Genomic DNA, 19,094 nt, shown 5'->3' on the forward strand with positions numbered 1-19,094 from the left:
CATAAGACTCACATTTATGATTATTTGGACCAAACCTCACTTAACATACCTATGAAAAAGGCTTAAGCATACAAGGCCCAAATTGTTTTCTCTTCCTCTCTAATTCTCGGCCCATGCCCAAAAGGAGAAGAAGAAGTTGACTTTTGCATGACACCTCATCTTTGCATGGAAGATCTCTGGGTTATTACACTTCAAACATCCATGCCATCTCATGTTTTCATGCGAATCACTTCAAAAATCACTCTTCTCTCCTCTCTCTCTTGCTCTCGGCCGATTCCAAGCACACACACACACACACACACATTTCTCTCACAAATCTCTCAAGGAAACTCCCTCCACTCTTCATCAAGTTCTCGAAATTTAGAAGGTTTTTCTAGAATATATTTCCACAAATTCTTCATCTAAGGTAAGATCATGCTTGGATCTATGATCTAGGTTCTTTGTTTTATCAAAAATCTCTTTCTAATCCATGCAAAATCATGATCACTCTCTTAGAAACCCTCAAAGTTTGAAATCATCAAAGGAAGGCTTGTTAGGGCCGAAAACAACATCAAGCTCCTTCCAATCTTCTTCAAAACCGAAACTACAACTCAAGGTGAGTTTCATACCCCCTTTCTTTCAGTTTTTATGAGTTTTTATGGGGGAGAATACAAGCAAATGTGTAGATCTATGAGTAAATGTATGCTTTGTGTGATTTGATGCATGTTTGTGTGTAATATCATGTGTTGTGATGAATATGTTTGGCAAAAAGTACCTAAACACCGAGATCTATAACATGAGGGATGAAATAAACATAACTTACACCATTTTACACTAATCAAGTCAAGAAAAATAGTTCATTTGGTTAGGATGAACATATTTTGACATAAAACCCATTTTTGGGCTTAAATTGTCAAAAATACAAAACTAAGGGCCCAAAACGACAAATTATAATTTCTGGAGGTTGAAAAGGGTCCAAACAGTTTCTAATACAATTTTTCTGAATATCAACATTTTTGAGGGGCTTAAAATGTAAATTTGAACCTAATGGGCTAAAATGGGCTTTTGGGCCCAATAAGCTCCAATTTGTGAAATTTTTAAATTTGAGGGGCTGGAAATGTAACTTTTTGTAAAACAGGGGATTTCAAGTGTATTAAAACCATTTCAAATGTGAAAAATGATTTTCAAATTCAAAAGGGATCAAAAATGCAGAAATTTTCCATTTTAGGTTAAAACTGTAAAAGTTGCGAAAATGGGGGTTCCAACCGAGAAAACTTCATTTTTGAAGGACATAAGCTGTTTACAAAGTAAATTTGGGTTGAAAATGTCTTTTCAATAAGTTATGGTACCAAAGTGTCAAGAAAAAAAAATGGTTTGAGGACTAAAATGGAAATTCTTTTATATAAAGAATTAAAAGTGCAAATTCTATGAAAGAAGGGTCGTGAAAAGGTAATATCATACTTTTAAACAAATAAACCCCTTAAGACAAAATACGAGATCCATGACTACCGGCGAAATGTAATAAAAAAATACACTTTTAACACCAATATCCTTACCAAACGAATTGATTCGATCTCGAATCAATAACAAATCAAAAAGCAATAAACAATAGTACTTCAATAAACACGTGAAATCTACGAGGAGTCAATATTCCATCTTTGGGCTCGAAAGTTTCAAATCGTGCTTGTTGGGCCTTGCTAGCCCAATAACATGATCTTTAGGCCTAAAGGGAACGCGCTTACATGTTATTGGGACTTTTATGACCTAATTCCATGTAAAAGGACTTTCAATAGCTCTATTGTGTTGTTGGGCCCCAAGGGTCCATTGGTACTCCTAATGAAGTCGAGAAGTCAAATGCGAGTCCGGCCAAGCACCTTTCACATTCCCGATAGCCTTGAAAAACTTATGGAAATAAAGGGGGTTTCATACCCTCCTTTCTACTCGGTTGTGGGGCTATGAGAAGTCAGGGTGGTTAGATTAAGTGAGTAGTACGGATGACGCCTAAAGGATCGTTTGTAATTGGTAGTTATAAACTAGGCATTTTCATTAATGCGTGATAATAACAACTCACAACCCATAATTAATCCAATGTCACCTGGGTAATCAAAAACAATCGTCGTATCAGTATAACAGTAAATAAGACACGTAATTTTATGTATTGGGAAAATATTGGGTTTTCTCGGGGAGTTCAACACTTTTACTTATGTGTTGTATACAAAGTACAACAATTATACATGTTTACAAAAATTGACAAGCATACTTACGGATCTTCACACTTTTTTTTTTTTTTTTTTTTTTTTATAAACAATACTTTTTTCAGAAAATATAAGATTTTATGAGTTTGTCAAACTTCACAGAAATCATTTTTCACAACATTACTTATGAACTCGCCAACATTTCATATGTTGACGTTTTTCCAAAATACTTATATTCTCAGGCAATAGGTAAACCGAAGAATAAGTACCAAGTGATATAATGGTGTTTCGCTTAAATTTATTATCAAACGGTTTAGTTATGGATTTGTAATGTTTAAAACAATGTACCGAATGTAAACAATATCAGTTGTAATATTTCAATGCATGGTGATGAATGATGTTATGATTCATGTATAATCATTGTGATGGTATTCAATTAAGTCACAATAGCCCTCGTACGTTTCTGTCGTCTGGTTCGGGGTGTGACACTCGGCTAGTCGACATTTTGACTCGGTGAGTTGAGTCAACCAGAAAGGTTGACTTTGTCTGAGGACTTTGACTTTGACCAAGAGTTGACTAGTTTGGTATTTATGGAATTGGTTCTTTGGTAGTGTTCTATGGTGAAGTGTGTGTCAGTGTTCAGAGCAGCTTGGTCTTATCGCTTCAACCAGCAATTGCAGGTGAGTTATCCTCACTATATCGACAAGGTCTACGGTAGTAAGGCCGGCCCTTTATTGGATGGAAATCCGGGTATTGTTTGGTATGTTATTGGTTTGTTTGATCTGCATCTTGGTATTTAGGATGGTGTTATGTTAGTAACCTGGTTAAGGTCGGTTCCCGGTATATAGGGTAATGTTATGCTAGCGACCGGTTAGATCGGAATCCTGGTTAGGATGTTGATATGCTATGTGCTCTGTTGGACTGTTTTTCCGGTTCAACATGCCTTAGGATCATAGATCTATGGTTTTGAAGCGTTGCATGTCGCAGATTTGGTCTATATGGGAAATGGGTCAAAGGACTCGGCAAGTCCCAATGTGGAACTCGGCGAGTTCTATGATGATGGTCTTAGACTCGGCGAGTCGGATGAACAACTCAACGAGTCCTATGAAGATTGCCTGGAGCTCGGCGAGTTGTTCCTGGACTCGGCGAGTCGGTTCACGAGTCGGTTCAATCATCCCAAGTAATGAGTTAAGTGTGACGCAGTGAGTGGGAAGAAGGACTGGTCGAGTAGGACCGGGTTAATAGGAGAAGGACTCGGCGAGTCTATGCCGTGACTCGGCGAGTCCAGTCAAATGGATGTTGAATTTGACCAAGGAGTTGACCTTGGACCAAGGGAGGGTCAATATTTTTGACCTAAGGGTATTTATGGGTGTCTAATCTATGTTCATGATTTATAGCCAGAGGATTAACGGTTCAGCAGTCAGGCGCTCAGCAAGTAGACTTTTAGCAGCTACTTTGAGGTGAGTTACCTTCTAGTAGCAGGGGGTCTAAGGTGACAATGCGGACCCCCTAGTAGGAATTGTATTATTAGATGATTGTCTATGTGATATTCATCTAGGGTTGGTACTACCTATGTCATGTTTATGTGTTTGTATGATATGATGCTTTGTGCTAGTGATAGTCGGGGAGATAGTCCCCAAGGTTACCGGTCGATAGGGCCGAAGGGGCAGTCATGACCAACCATGCTAAATAGATTATGTGATACGTGTTATGTTGTAGTGGTAGGGTTGAGATAGTCCCCAACATCCAGTAGAGTGGACCGAAGGGGAGACCAGCACCCAAATATGCTAGTCAGTATCCGGTTCAGAGGACTGAAAGGGAGACCAGCACCTAGATATGCTAGTCAGTATCCGGTCGAGAGGACCGAATGGGAGACCAGCACCCAGATATGCTAGTCAGTATCCGAGCGAGAGGACCAAAGGGGTAGGTCGGGCACCCAGATATGCCTGACAATATATGTATGTTATGTGGTTATTTGGTATGCGGTACGGTGGGGGAACTCACTAAGCTTCGTGCTTATGGTTTTTAGTTGTTGTTTTAGGTACCTCTTCAGCCAAGGGGAAGGAGTTGGTGCGGTAGCGACATATCACACACACGCTCTTGTTTTTCCGTACTATGAGACGTTCTGGGATTTGTACTCTGATATTATTATGATTTACGTTTTGGTTTACAAATATGAGGCATGTTTTATTAAATGATATGGTCGAATGAGATTTTGTTACACACGTTTTGCAAATCACCTAATTAAAAATGAAATTTTGGGCCCGTATTTTGGGATGTTACAAGTTGGTATTAGAGCCCTGGTTTGAGGGATTCGGACACACCTTCGCGGGTGTCTAAACTCAAATCGAGGGATTATGGAATTTCGAAAAAGAAAAAAAAATTATAAAGGATTAAAGTAAAGAGTTTTAAAAAAGAACGAAGTGTGTAATATGCGCGATCGGCCAAGCTCAAGTAAGTATTCCCCGAAGTACCCATACAAGTTTATGTTATGTTTAACAGTTTCAGTAGAACAACATGCTAGAATAGGACTAAGGATCTAGGAGGGATTCCTTATGTGCCTGCTTTATGTGCTTCAACTGATGAGAATTGCATGCTAGTAATGAATAGAAAGTAGTGGGACAGTCTATTTAGGTTATGCCTGGTAGTATGAGCGTAGGATTATATGCTAGTCCAGCTTCTCACAATGAGGACATATTTGCTTGAGTAGTTTTTCTTGTGTCCGAATGTTGCTTGCTCTGTGCTTAGTAGGACTCTGAGTGATGGGAGTTAGTCATTAGGTGAATACGTCACGTCACATATGATTAGGTTTGAATAATCTCAAAGTGCTGGATTTGGCCCTATTGCGCAACTCTTGTTTGAGTCTAAGCGTTGTAGGGACAAGTATGTTACTCGAAGGATTATCTGAGCCTCATCACATGTGACGGTATTCAGGTAATGGCTAATTGGCATTACAAGGAAGCGTTCAGCAGCTGAGGACCGGTTTGGGTGGAGTCAAAGATTTTCCCTAGGGCAAGCCTAGAATGAGAATAGTAGTGAAAGGGATCTGGTGGAGTCAAGGCATTCCTTGAAGAAGGTACGAATAGATGTGGAAGGCAGTATGGGCTCATACTACTGAAAGCAGAGGATCCGTACCCGAACTAAGGAAGGCTGAGACAAGACCAGGGAACTTGAGACATATGTGATCCCTTTAGAGGTATTTGTATCACTAATGGTTGCCTATGTGTTTTGCAGAATGGTGGTACTATGATCGAGGCCAACAGTTGGCAGTTTAGGAGAGAGATCGGGTTCGGTATCAGGTTTCGAGCTAGGGGATGAGAGGCTACGCGAGTTTATCACGTCATAGATCACCAGGGGCATCCTTGATTCGACCCCCATCATTTTCGGGTCGATCAAGGAAAGGATAGTCGAGCTGATGGAGGACCGCCTCAGGGAATTCAGGAGTGACATGGCATCTAGCCAATCAGGATCTCGCACACTGTCCTTTAAGGACTTCAGGGGCAGTGGTGCGCCGGATTTTCACAGGGCGAAGGACCCCATAGCTGCCAGGCGATGGATTGCAGACATTGAGTCTGCACAGTTGACTAGCTTCTACCCCGAGGGGTCGAAGGTGAGATTTGCAGCAGGATGTTTGAGAGACCGAGCTAGAGATTAGTGGGAGTCCGTCGGTGACTTGTTGGGAGCCTCGACTGTTGAGGGTATGACCTGGTTGGACTTTGTGACCAGGTTTAGGGCAGAGTTTGCACGGGCTATCGAGCTTCAGCAGCTGGCCAGGGAGTGTTTACATATGTGGCAGACGATGGAGACTGTGGCAGAGATCACCGCCAAGTTCCGGGAGAGGGTGTTGTTGGTGCCCCAGTACGCGGGTGATGAGGATATGAGGAGGACCTGCTATCATGACATGTTACGAGCTGATATTCGGGAGCATGTCAGTTTTTCAGCTTGTCCTACCATGGACTCTATGATTTTCAGGGCAAGGGAGAGGGAGATAGATCTGGAGAACATCCGAAAGAGTAAGGCGAAAGAGGAGCATGTTATGGGGGCTTCGCGGAAGAAGCCTAAGGGACCAGATGCGGGGACGAAAGGCTAACAGGGGCGGGGCCACTAGAGTAAATGCGGCAAGGCGCACGAGGGAGCGTGCAAGTTAGGATTGTCAGGCTGCTATAAGTTCTGCAAGTTAGGGCAATTCAGTAAGGATTGTACCGCCCCTGCACCTATGATACAGACATCTGAGTTGCTATGTTTCCATTGCAACCAGAGGGGCCACAAGAAAGCCAGTTACCCCCAGTTGATAGCAGCATCGGCGCCAGTAATGGCCCCAGCTCCAGTGACCCTGCGGATCACTGATGGCTGGCAGGGCAAGGCAGAGGCTCCATTGGTGAGGAGCTGGGCGTTTCAGCTGACCACCAAGGAGGCACGCGCCACACCCGATGTGGTGACGGGTATGGTTCTTTTCCTCTATTTTATTTACATGATGTTATGATATTGATGTGTGCTCTGTATGTATGCATTATGATCGTTCCATGTGAACGGTATCCCAATTCAGGTGTTGTTTGACTCGGGTGTCACCTGATCGTTTGTTTCTCTTGCGCTTAGCAAGGACTTTTCTAAGTCTCCGGGCATGTTGGATTACCCTCTAGAGGTAGAGATTGTTGATGATCAGTCGGTGCGAGCATCAGCACTGTTCAGGGATTGTGTTCTAAGGTTGTTGGAGGAGCACTTTTTTGTGGATCTAGTTCCCATTCCGTTGCGTGGGAACAAGGTGATCATAGGCATGGATTGGTTGAGCCCTAATAGGGTGGTGATAGATTGCACACAACAGCTGGTGCAGATCAGGACCCCAAGTGGGGGAGAGTTGGTGATCCACAGCGAGAGGCCACATCGTGGACCCACAGTATGTTCAACAGTGAGAGCTAGGCGCTACCTTCAGCAGGGTTGCGCGGGATATGTCGCGTATGTTATGGATACCCTGGAGACGGGTAAGGCGACATTGAGCGAGGTTCCAGTGGTACGAGAATACACTGATGTGTTCCCAGAGGAGCTTCCTGGAGTACCTCCGGAGCGTCAGGTAGAGTTCAGGATCGACCTAGTCCCTGGTACGGCTCCGATAGCCAAGGCACCGTACTGGTTGGCTCCTCCCGAGATGAAGGAGTTATCTACGCAGCTGCAGGATCTGTTAGAAAAGGGATTCATTAGACCAAACAGTTCACCCTGGGGAGCCTCGATTTTGTTTGTGAAGAAGAAGGACGGGTTGCGTCAGATGTGGATAGATTATCGGGAGCTAAACAAGGTAACGGTGAAGAACCGTTACCCACTCCCGAGGATTGATGACCTCTTTGACCAGTTGCAGGGGGCATCTTGGTTCTCCAAGATCGATTTGCGTTAAGGTTACCACCAGATGAGGGTCAGAGAGGAGGATGTGCAGAAGACCACGTTTCGGATGCGTTATGGCCATTATGAGTTGGTGGTGATGCTATTTGGGCTCACCAATGCTCCTGCCGAGTTCATGTACCTCATGAACCGCGTGTGCAAACCGATTCTAGATCGGTCTGTGATAGTTTTCATTGATGACATCTTGGTTTATTCCAAGACGTAGGAGGAGCACGAGGAGAATCTGAGAGAGGTTTTGGAAACCCTAAGGAGGGAGAGCTTGTACGCCAAGGTCTCCAAGTGCGAGTTTTGGTTGTGCGAGGTGCAATTCCTGGGGCACCTTTTCAACCATAACAGTATACTGGTTGACCTGACCAAGATAGAGGTCGTGATAAGATGGGAGGTTCCAAAGTCTCCATCTGTTATTCGGAGTTTCTTGGGTTTAGCGGGCTACTATCGGAGATTCATTCAGGACTTCTCCAAGATAGCCGTACCCCTGACACGGCTGACTAAGAAAGCCACAGTATTTCGATGGGGGCCTGAGCAGCAGGCAACATTCGAGGTTCTGAGACAGAGATTATGCGAGGCGCCAATCTTAGCCCTGCCAGCGGGTGTGGAGGATTTTATGGTATATTGTGACACATCTATTTAAGGGTTGGGGGCGCTAATGATGCAGAGAGGGCACGTCATTGCCTACGCTTCGAGGCAGCTGAAGCCTCACGAGGCGAACTACCCGATGCATGATTTAGAGTTGGGGGTGGTGGTCTTCGCCCTTAAGATTTAGCGACATTACCTCTATGGGGTTCGGTGTACCATTTACACGGACCACAAGAGTTTGAGGTACCTAATGGATCAGCCGAATTTGAACATGAGGCAGCGTTGGTGGATTGATGTGGTGAAGGATTATGATTGTGAGATCCTTTACCACCCGGGGAAGGCCAATGTGGTGGCCGATGCACTTAGCCGCAAGGCGGCGCCGATCAGGGATATTTGCATGCGGATGATAGTGGTGACTCCGCTTTTGGAACGGATTCGGGAGGCCCAGTAGGTGGCCCTGAAGGAGGAACATCAGAAGAGTGAGCGCATAGTGGGTCAGGTTTCCTCCTTCAACTATGACAGCAGGGGATTATTGACATTACACCGCAGGGTATGGGTGCCATACCTCGGAGGCATGCGCCAGATCTTGATGGAGGAGGCGCACAAATCCCGATTCTCCATTCATCCAGGGGCGACGAAGATGTATAAGGATCTTCTTCTGGACTATTGGTGGCCCTGCATGAAGTGGGTTGTGGCTTGGTACCTCGAGCGGTGCTTGACCTGCAGGAAGGTCAAGGCCGAGCATCAGAGACCGCACAGCAAGATGCATCCGTTGGATATCCCGTTGTGGAAATGGGAAGATATTACGATGGATTTTATCACGAAGCTCCCCAGGATGGTGCGAGGAGTGGATTCTATATGGGTCATCGTGGATCGATTGACCAAGAGCGTCCATTTCATCCCGATTCAGGAGAGCATCTCTGCCGAGAAGTTGGCTGACATCTATATTAGGGAGATAGTGGCGCGGCACGGGGTGACAGTATCAGTGATTTCAGACAGACATGTGCGTTTTACTTCAAGGTTTTGGAAGAAGTTTCATGATGAGCTGGGCACTCGTCTGCATTTTAGCACTGCCTTTCACCGGCAGACGGATGGTCAGAGTGAGTGGACCATCCAGACCCTTGAGGATATGTTGTGGGCATGTGTTTTAGATTTTGGAGGTAGTTGGGATACCTATCTTCCTTTAGCTGAGTTCTCAAAAAACAATAGCTACCACACGAGTATTGAACGTTCTCCCTTCGAGATGTTGTACGGTCAGAGATGCAGGACCCCGATATGTTGGGGAAAGGTTGGTCAGAGAGTCATGGGAAGTACTGAAGTGGTGCTCGAGACGATAGAGAAGATTCAGCAGGTCCGGAGTAGGCTTCAGACTGCTCAGAGTCAGCAGAAAAGTTATGCCGCCAACCGCCGTTCAGACTTGGAATTCCAACTCGGGGTTATGGTTCTTCTGAAAGTGTTGCCATGGAAAGGCGTCATCTGATTCAGAAAGCGGGGAAAGTTAGGCCCAAGGTACATCGGGCAATTCAGGGTTGTAGCCCGGGTGGCTAAGGTGGCGTATAGGTTGGATCTTCCATCTGATCTCAGCCAGATCCACAACACTTTCCACGTCTCTCAATTGTGGAAGTGTCTAGTGGACGACTCGGTAGTGGTGCCTCTGGAGGATATTCAAATCGATGACTGCCTGAATTACATTGAGCAGCCTGTGGCAATCCTTGACAGGAAGTCCAAGGGTCTGAGGAACAAAAGGGTGGAACTCGTGAAAGTGCAATGGTAGGACCGAAAGCGATCGGAGTGGACATGGGAGCCGGTGGAAGAAATGATGGAGAACTACCCTGAGCTATTTCCGGATCGAGCAACAGACTTCGAGGACGAAGTCTAAGATAAGTAGGGGAGATATGTAGCACCCGATTCCCGGTACGTACTCCTTCTAATTAACATTTTTAAATTAATGTATTTTTGTCTTGGACTCAACGAGTTGATGGACCTACTCGCCGAGTAGGAGTGGGATAAGATGCGGGGACTAAACTTTGGACTCGGCGAGTCGGTTCTCGGACTCGACGAGTAGACCCGTTTTGGGCAAAAACCGTAATCCGGGTGTTTGCACCCTATTTAAATGCTCTAACTTGGCCTCCATTGTCCCTAACACTTCCAGAGAGCTGAAGAGCGAAACCCTAGCCTCCATTTTGTTCTTGAGAGTGATTTTGGCTTTGTGAAAAAGATTTAGAGCTTAGAGTAAGAGGAAAGAAGTTGTGGTGTGCAAGGAGGAGAGGTAGATCCGAAATCTACACTGCAAGAGGCTTCCATTCATGTAGAAAAGCCCCTACCTTGACCACTAGTTCCTTAGATCCCCTTTTGTCCCTAAAATGGTGGTTTTCAAGCCCTAAAACACCATACTCCTTGTATTTGTGCTTAATGGTCCGAAAGGACTTCAGATCTAGACAATATGGACATATTAGAGGTATAAAGTGAAGGATTTTGAGCATTCAAACACTTCCTAAGTGTACATGCAACCCTAATAACCTTGGATCTATGTTTGTCTAATTATCATGCAAAGCTGAATTCCAAGGCTATATTCCTATCTAGCATACATGGGGAACAATTTTAACTTGAATGATAGATAGAATAACTTACGTTGTTGTTGCTTATGTTCCTTGAAACCTTATGAGCCTAGCACCCCAAGTGTGATGCCTCAAATGCTTCACACAATACCAAATGCTCTTGGAAAGACTTTTGAGAGAATGCACACTTCTTGAAATCAGCCTAGCCCTCTTGTTTCCTTAGTGTAGCCGATTTTGGTGGAGAATGAGATCCTTATATAGTGTTGACACATCTAGGGTTACACCATGTAAACCCTAATGTGTCATGATTCTTCATTTCCATGACCCATGGGTTTGTAACTCCCATGGAGCATCCATGGAGCATCCTATGGGTGGAACCCAACTTGATAATCCATGGAGCCTCTTAGTCCACTATACAAGATATGGATGATTTACATAATCAACCTATATATTTAATTAGTTATCTTTTGATCACTTAATTAATTCTAAATTAATTCTTGATCAAACTAATCAAATAATATTATTAATATATTAGAACTTATAATATATTAATAATCTCCAAGTGTCATATCTCTCATTTAGTCTATCCAATTGCATGGTGCCATGCAACCCAAATGGACCATTCCGGGTCGGGTCAAGTAGATACCATAAATAGTTATGGACTTAGAGACCTTATCCAACAGTCTCCCACTTGGATAAGTCTAATAACTATTACTGCAAGTATTACTTCAGGAAGCGATCGGCAATCGTAGCTCCTTTCAAGGTTTCTCGGAACTGAGAAGATGATGGTACGCCATTTAAGATAAGTGATCATATAATCCTCTGTTCTAGATATCAGTCAGACAAATACATGGACCAATGTCTTACTTATTGTCCAACAGTTTGTTTCCCGATTTCCGATTTGTTTTACAACGAACTTAATTGAACACATCAACTTAATTCTGACCAGGCCCGGTACATGGGTCAAAACAAAATCATCGAGGGGCCCAGATATCAGCTTCTAATCCAAGAAGGAACAGATAAACTTTGACTCATATGTTTTTTCTACCACTCATTGAATTACACACAAGAGCACGATTTATAACATCGAGTTACCAATGCGTTTTTGTACAATCAATGCATAGCCAACTTGTAAGTAACAAATCATATCTCTAGGTTTGAAGACTTATATGATATTACCGTCTCATGATCACTCGAGATAGAATTCCATGAAGTGATTCCAGTGAGCGTGGGTTGAGTCCAATGCTCAGAACTTATGAACACTCATGATTGTTGTAGCCTTGTCTAAAACCTTAGACCTCTGCAACCAATCATGACAGTCTTGATTCATACCTACTTCCGACATATGACCGACTGTGGAGGTTTGAATAATATGTTATACCAAACAAAATTATTCTGGAAGTCAAAACATGGAAAAGAAATATAGTAAACGATTGACAAGAGATAGCAACACTTTACTCATAAATAAAACACCTTTTATTCATCATCTAATGTCAATTACACTTTACAAATTTCGTAGTTATCTAACTACTAAATCTAATATCATCCTTCAGCCCTATGCTCAGAGTATGATGGAGATGCTTAACCCGAGTTAGTCCCTTCATGAGGGGATCTGCTGGGTTCTCATCCGATGATACCCTCTTTACCACGAGGAGTCCTTCTTCTATTGGATGTCTAATAAAATGGTATTTTCTGTCGATGTGTCTGGATCTCCCGTAATCCCTTGGTTCCTTGGCTAAGGCAACAGTGCTTTCACTATCACAGAAAATTTCCATTGGCTCTTTAATAGCTGGTACAACTCCAAGGTCTCCGATGAAGTTCTTTAGCCATATAGCCTCCTTTGTCGCCTCGCTCGCTGCAATATACTCTGATTCACAAGTAGAATCTGCCACTGTCTCTTGCTTGGAACTCTTCCAATAAATTGCTCCTCCATTTAGGGTAAAGACCCAGCCTGACTGAGAGGGGAAATTATCCCTATCAGTCTGGAAGCTAGCATCACTATACCCTACAACTCTCAAGTCATCACTCCCACCGAGGGTAAGGACCCATTCCTTAGTCCTTCATAGGTACGTGAGAATATTCTTTACCGCAGTCCAGTGTGCCTTGCCAAGGTTCCCCTGAAACCCGTTAACCATGCTCAGGGCAAAGGCTACATCAGGTTGAGTACACGTCATAGCATACATGATCAATCCTATAGCCGAAGCATAAGGTATTCGACTCATTTTTTCTATCTCAGCCTCAGTGCTAGGGCTTTATGTCTTACTCAATTTGGTGTTACTCTGGATTGGTAACTCTCCTTTCTTGGAGTCCTGCATGCTGAATCTTTTTAGCACCTTATCCAAGTAGGTACTCTGACTAAGTCCAATTAGTCTTTTACTCCGATCTCTCGAGATCCTTATCCCTAAAATATAGGCGGCTTCACCAAGGTCCTTCATAGCGAAACACTTCCCAAGCCAGGACTTTACTTCCTATAGGGTTGGAATGTCGTTTCCTATGAGTAGTATGTCATCCACATACAATACCAAAAAGCTAACTATACTCCCACTAGCCTTGACATACACACAAGATTCATCTTCACTCCTAGAAAAGCCAAATTCCTTGACCTTTTCATCAAAGCAAAGATTTCATCTGCGAGGTGCTTGCTTTAATCCATAGATGGATTTCTCAAGCTTACACACTCTATTAGGGTACTTGCTGCTGACAAAACGTTCCGGCTGACTCATATAAACATCTTCAGCCAATTTTCCATTATGGAAAGCGGTTTTGAAATCCATTTGCCAAAATTCAAAGTCATGAAATGTGGGTATGGCTAACATAACCCTAATAGACTTAATCTTGGCTACCGGAGAAAAAGTCTCATCATAATCCACTCCAGGAATTTGTGAGAACCCCTTTGCAACCAGTCTAGCCTTATAAGTGTGTACATTACCATCCATGTCGGTCTTCTTCTTGAAGATCCATTTGCACCCCACCGTCTTACGACCTGGTACATTTTCAACCAAGTTCTAAACTTGATTGTCATACATGGATTGTATCTCGCTATCCATAGCCTCTTTCCATTTAGCAGACTCGGGGCCTGCCATGGCTTCCTCGTAGCTGTTAGGGTCATCTTGACTTACTAGTGTCCCATCACTAATAAGTGTCTCACCTTCTGCAGTAATATGGAATCCATAGTAATGCTCAGGTGCACTCCTAACTATCGTGGAACGCCTAAGAGCTACAAATTTGTCAATTGGCTCAACAGGAGCTTCCTCCTCAAGTTGAGGGCTAGAGTTTGAAGTTCCTTCATCACTTAACTCTTGAATTTCTTCAAGATCAATTTGCCTCCCACTGTCTCCTTGGCTTATAAACTCTCTTTCTCGAAAGACTCCTCTTCTTGCTACAAAGACCACATTGTCACTAGGTCTATAGAAGAGGTAACCAAAGGATTGCTGTGGGTAGCCGATGAAAATACACCTCTTGCTTCGAGGTTCGAGCTTATCATGAGTCTTGCGTCTCACGAAAGCCTCGCAACCCCAAATCTTGATGTGGTCTAATTTAGGTACTTTACCAGTCCACATCTCGTGAGGGGTTTTGGCAACCTTCTTTGTAGGGACTAGATTAAGAATATGGGCGGCAGTCTCTAAGGCATACCCCCAGAATGAGATTGGTAGCGAAGCTCAACTCATCATGGAACGAACCATGTCTAACAAGGTTCGACTATGCCTCTCAGCCACACCATTCAACTACGATGTCCTAGGAGGTCTCAATTGTGAGACAATCCAACATTCCCTTAGATAGTTGAGGAACTCTGAACTAAGATACTCACCACCTCGATCGGATCGAAGCATCTTAATGTTCCTGCCCAATTGATTCTCGACTTCCTGTTTAAATTCCTTAAACCTCTCGAAAGTCTCTGACTTATGTTTGATTAAGTAGACATATCCATATCTACTGTAATCATCAGTAAAAGTGAAATAATAACGATTAGCATCCCTTGTGGCATGTTTGAATGGTCCACACACATCCGTGTGTATAAGGTCCAACAAACCTTCACCCCTTTCACACGAGCCTGTGAAGGGTGACTTTGTCATTTTTCCAAGTAAGCATGATTCGCAACTATCATCTGACTTTAGGTCAAACGACTCCAAGACTCCATCCTTTTGGAGTTGGCCTATGTGTTTCTTGCTTATATGTCCAAGATGACAATGCCATAATGATGCTTTATCCAAGTTATTATTATTAGGAGAATCAATACACAAAACATTATTTCCTAAGTTATCTACAACAGATATAGCTTCATACACACCATCACAAGGTAATGCTTTAAAATAAAGAACATTATTAAAGAAAGCATTAATCGAACCAACTTCATTATCAAATGAAAAGGTGAAACCTTGTTTATACAATGCATGAAAGGAAATAATATTTCTTGCCATTTCTGGCGAATAACAACATTTATTCAAATCTAAATTTAACCCACTACTTAGCAATAAAGTATAAACTCCAATCTTGGTGACATGTGTAACTTTCCTATTCCCCATGATTAAGTTTATTCTTCCTTGCTCCACATTCTCACTTCTTCCTAGTCCCTGCAAGTCACAACAAATGTGAATACCACAACCGGTATCAAGGACCCAAGATTTCGAATGGGGTGAGTTATTAGAAATGATAGTGTAAATACCTGCATGGTTGGGTTTAACTTTTCTATCCTTCACATCTTGCTCGTATTTTGGGCAGTTCCGCTTCCAATGTGATTTTTCATGGCAATAGAAGCATTCAGCCTCTTTTGGGTCAGAAGAAGGAGTGACAAAACCTTTCTTGATTCCACTTGAAGAAGAGCCATCAAGGGTCCTAACCTTGGTACCCTTCGAAGAACTCTTTCTCTTCTTCCCTCGAATTTTCCCGATTGCCAAAACCGGAGTGGAGTTTGGAGTAGGAGTGTTAACAACCGACTTCCCCTTAAGACCTGATTCTGCGGTCTTGAGAAGTCCCTGAAGTTTGCTGAGTGTGACCTCTTCCTTATTCATGTGATATGTCATGCGGAATTGATCATAGCACGATGGTAAGGAGCGTAAAATTATATCTATTGCAAGCTCCTCAGGGAAGTTCACATTAAGCTTCAGCAATCGATCCACATACCTTTGTATTTTCTGCATGTGGCTCGTGACGGAATCCCCGTCCTTCATCATGGTTGTTATCATGGATCAGATGATTTCGTACCTCTCTTGTCGTGCACTTTGATGGTATCTTTCTATCAAATCTTGGTGCATTTCATAAGGGTAGAAATCCTCATAGGAATTTTGGAGTTCTTCTGTCATTGTGGCCATCATGATGCATGCTACTTTCGTAGCATCCCTTTCATGTGCCTGAAAGTCAGCGATCTCCTGAGGAGTTGCAGTGGTCTCATCAATCTCCTTAAGCTCCTTGTCGAGGACATATTCTTTGTCCTCATAGTGGGTAATCATCCTGATGTTTCTGATCCACTCATTGAAGTTGGATCCATCAAAAGTGACTTTCCCACACAAGCTCATAAGAGTAAAGGAGCCATTAGGATTCGAGCCAGAAGCAACATTGTTTGAAGACATCTGAAGGAAGAGGACAAGATTGGTTTAGATATTAAAATAGCCCTTAATAAAACACCCAAATGTAATATTTAGGCTAGGATCCAATCACAATATATTATAACTTAGAAGAGGTATGCTGTAATCCAAGCAATAACATATTTGAAAGGTAGGTGAATGACGATTCACCAATTTCCACCACGAAAACCGAAATATTAGATATTAGGTTTTATGATTGGTTCTTAGAAATTCCTAGAGTCTTTGAGATTCAATGAACTTTTCAAAGGCATGTTTCAATCTCGAGTGTGCCCTCCAAGTTTTGTGATTGGGATACCGAGGATCACAAAACAAGGTGTGAAGTAACCATGTAAATCACTTGGTACCCTTAAAGTTTATCACTCAATCGATGTGCCGGTAAACCACACACGCTCCACCGATACTATAATAAACCTTAAGTCACCCTTTACCTACCTTGTTAAGTCCAAGTTAGTGTACCGGTTAACCACACACGCTCCACCAACGACTTAGACAAAGTGTAAAGTGTAATTTCATGGATGAGCACCTTATTCACATTTTTCCTAAAGTAACTAAGATTGGGAATTTAATAAAACATTTAGTTACTTTATAATATTCATCATACTTTGAATGAGAAGTTATAAGTCCTTGTCTTACCCGTTCGGCTAACGACCCTCCACCAGTCAAGCAATCGTTGGGTGAGAGTAGACACCCATTAAGTCACCATTTTATAGGCAACAACCTTATACCCACCTTATAGACCGGCTTCGTGAATGAGACGTACTAGCGGAAAGACGACTTTGTTCTTATACATACATATATATATATATATATATATATATATATATATATATATATATATATATAATTTTTAAATCATCATAATATAAGTATAAGGATTGAATTTTAACTTTTAAAATTCTAAGGGTTGGAACTAAAGTTTTAACTTAACTTTACTTGTTCGAAAACTTGAGGGCAAGTTTTGTAACTTTCAAAACTTTTCATTTCTTGTAACTTATGAGTTTAATAGAGTAATAAAATGAAGACTCTTCATTTTTCTAACTCTTGTGTTCTTTTAATGGTTTTAATTCTAGTGTGACTCTTGGTTTTCCATAACTTGAGGACAAGTTATGGACTCCATTAAAACATATTATGATCAAGAATTAATCTACCACATAGGTTACAAATAATTCCTATGATCATCTAAAACATCATAAGCACAAGAACATGAATATGAACACATTCATAAATCAAAATTACACTTAAAACTATGTAATTTTGATAACTAGTTGTTGTAAATGAATTAGAAAGAACATTACACCATCAAAACAAGTTTTCAAGTACAAAACAGTTTAGGGTAATGTTTCTAGTCCATTTCCAGCAACTAAAGTCGAAATTCTGCAATCTGTCGACCCTACTCGCCGAGTGCATGAACTTACTCGCCAAGTTGGTTGAAGTTACACGTGAACTCGATGAGTCCCCCCTATGGACTCGACGAGTCAATTCGTAGACAACAAGATTTTTGACTTTTTTCAACCTTTAAGCACAAATAAAAAGCAAACAAGCCTAGGCTCTGATACCACTGAAGGGTTTTGAGCATTCTAACACTTCCTAAGTGTACATGCAACCCTAATAACCTTGGATCTATGTTTGTCTAATTATCATGCAAAGTTGAATTCCAAGGCTATATTCCTATCTAGCATACATGGGGAACAATTTTAACTTGAATGATAGATAGAATAACTTACCTTGTTGTTATTTATGTTCCTTGAAACCTTATGAGCCCATCACCCCAAGTGTGATGCCTCAAATTCTTCACACAACACCAAATGCTCTTGGAAAGACTTTTGAGAGAATGCACACTTCTTGAAATCGGCCTAGTCCTCTTGTTTCCTTAGTGTAGTCGATTTTGGTGGAGAATGAGATCCTTATATAGTGTTGACACATCTAGGATTACACCATGTAAACCCTAATGTGTCATGACTCTTCATTTCCATGACCCATGGGTTTGTAACTCCCATGGAGCATCCATGGAGCATCCTATGGGTGGAACCCAACTTGATAATCCATGGAGCCTCTTAGTCCACTATACAAGATATGGATGATTTACATAATCAACCCATATATTTAATTAGTTATCTTTTGATCACTTAATTAATTCTAAATTAATTCTTGATCAAACTAATCAAATAATATTATTAATATATTAGAACTTATAATATATTAATAATCTCCAACTGTTATATCTCTCATTTAGTCTATCCAATTGCATGGTGTCATGCAACCCAAATGGACCATACCGGGTCGGGTCAAGTACATACCAGAAATAGTTATGGACTTAGACACCTTATCCAACATAAAGTTGATGTGGTTGGAGTGATTGAGGTCCCCATTGTGTGTATGATCTCATAAAAAGCTTGGATTTGCCTTTTGGATCTTGTAGGGCCATGCATTCACGTAAAGTTTACAACTTTACGTGATAAGAATGCCCTAGGATCATAGATCTATGGTTTTGAAGCGTTGCATGTCGCAGATTTGGTCTATATGCGAAATGGGACAAGGGACTCGGCGAGTCCCAAAGTGGAACTCGGCGAGTTCTATGATGATGGTCTTAGACTCGGTGAGTTGGATGAACAACTCGGTGAGTCCTATGAAGATTGCCTGGAGCTTGGCGAGTTGTTCTTCAAACTCAGTGAGTTGTTCCTGGACTCGGCGAGTCGGGTCACGAGTTGGTTCAATCGTCCAAAGTAATGAGTTAAGGGTGACTCAGTGAGTGGGAAGAAGGACTGGTCAAATAGGATCGGGTTAATAGGAGAAGGACTCGGCGAGTCCAGTCA

This window comes from Lactuca saligna, chromosome 8 (genome assembly GCF_052625555.1).
Source record: "Lactuca saligna cultivar CGN05327 chromosome 8, ASM5262555v1, whole genome shotgun sequence".
NCBI classification, from domain to species: Eukaryota; Viridiplantae; Streptophyta; class Magnoliopsida; order Asterales; family Asteraceae; genus Lactuca; species Lactuca saligna.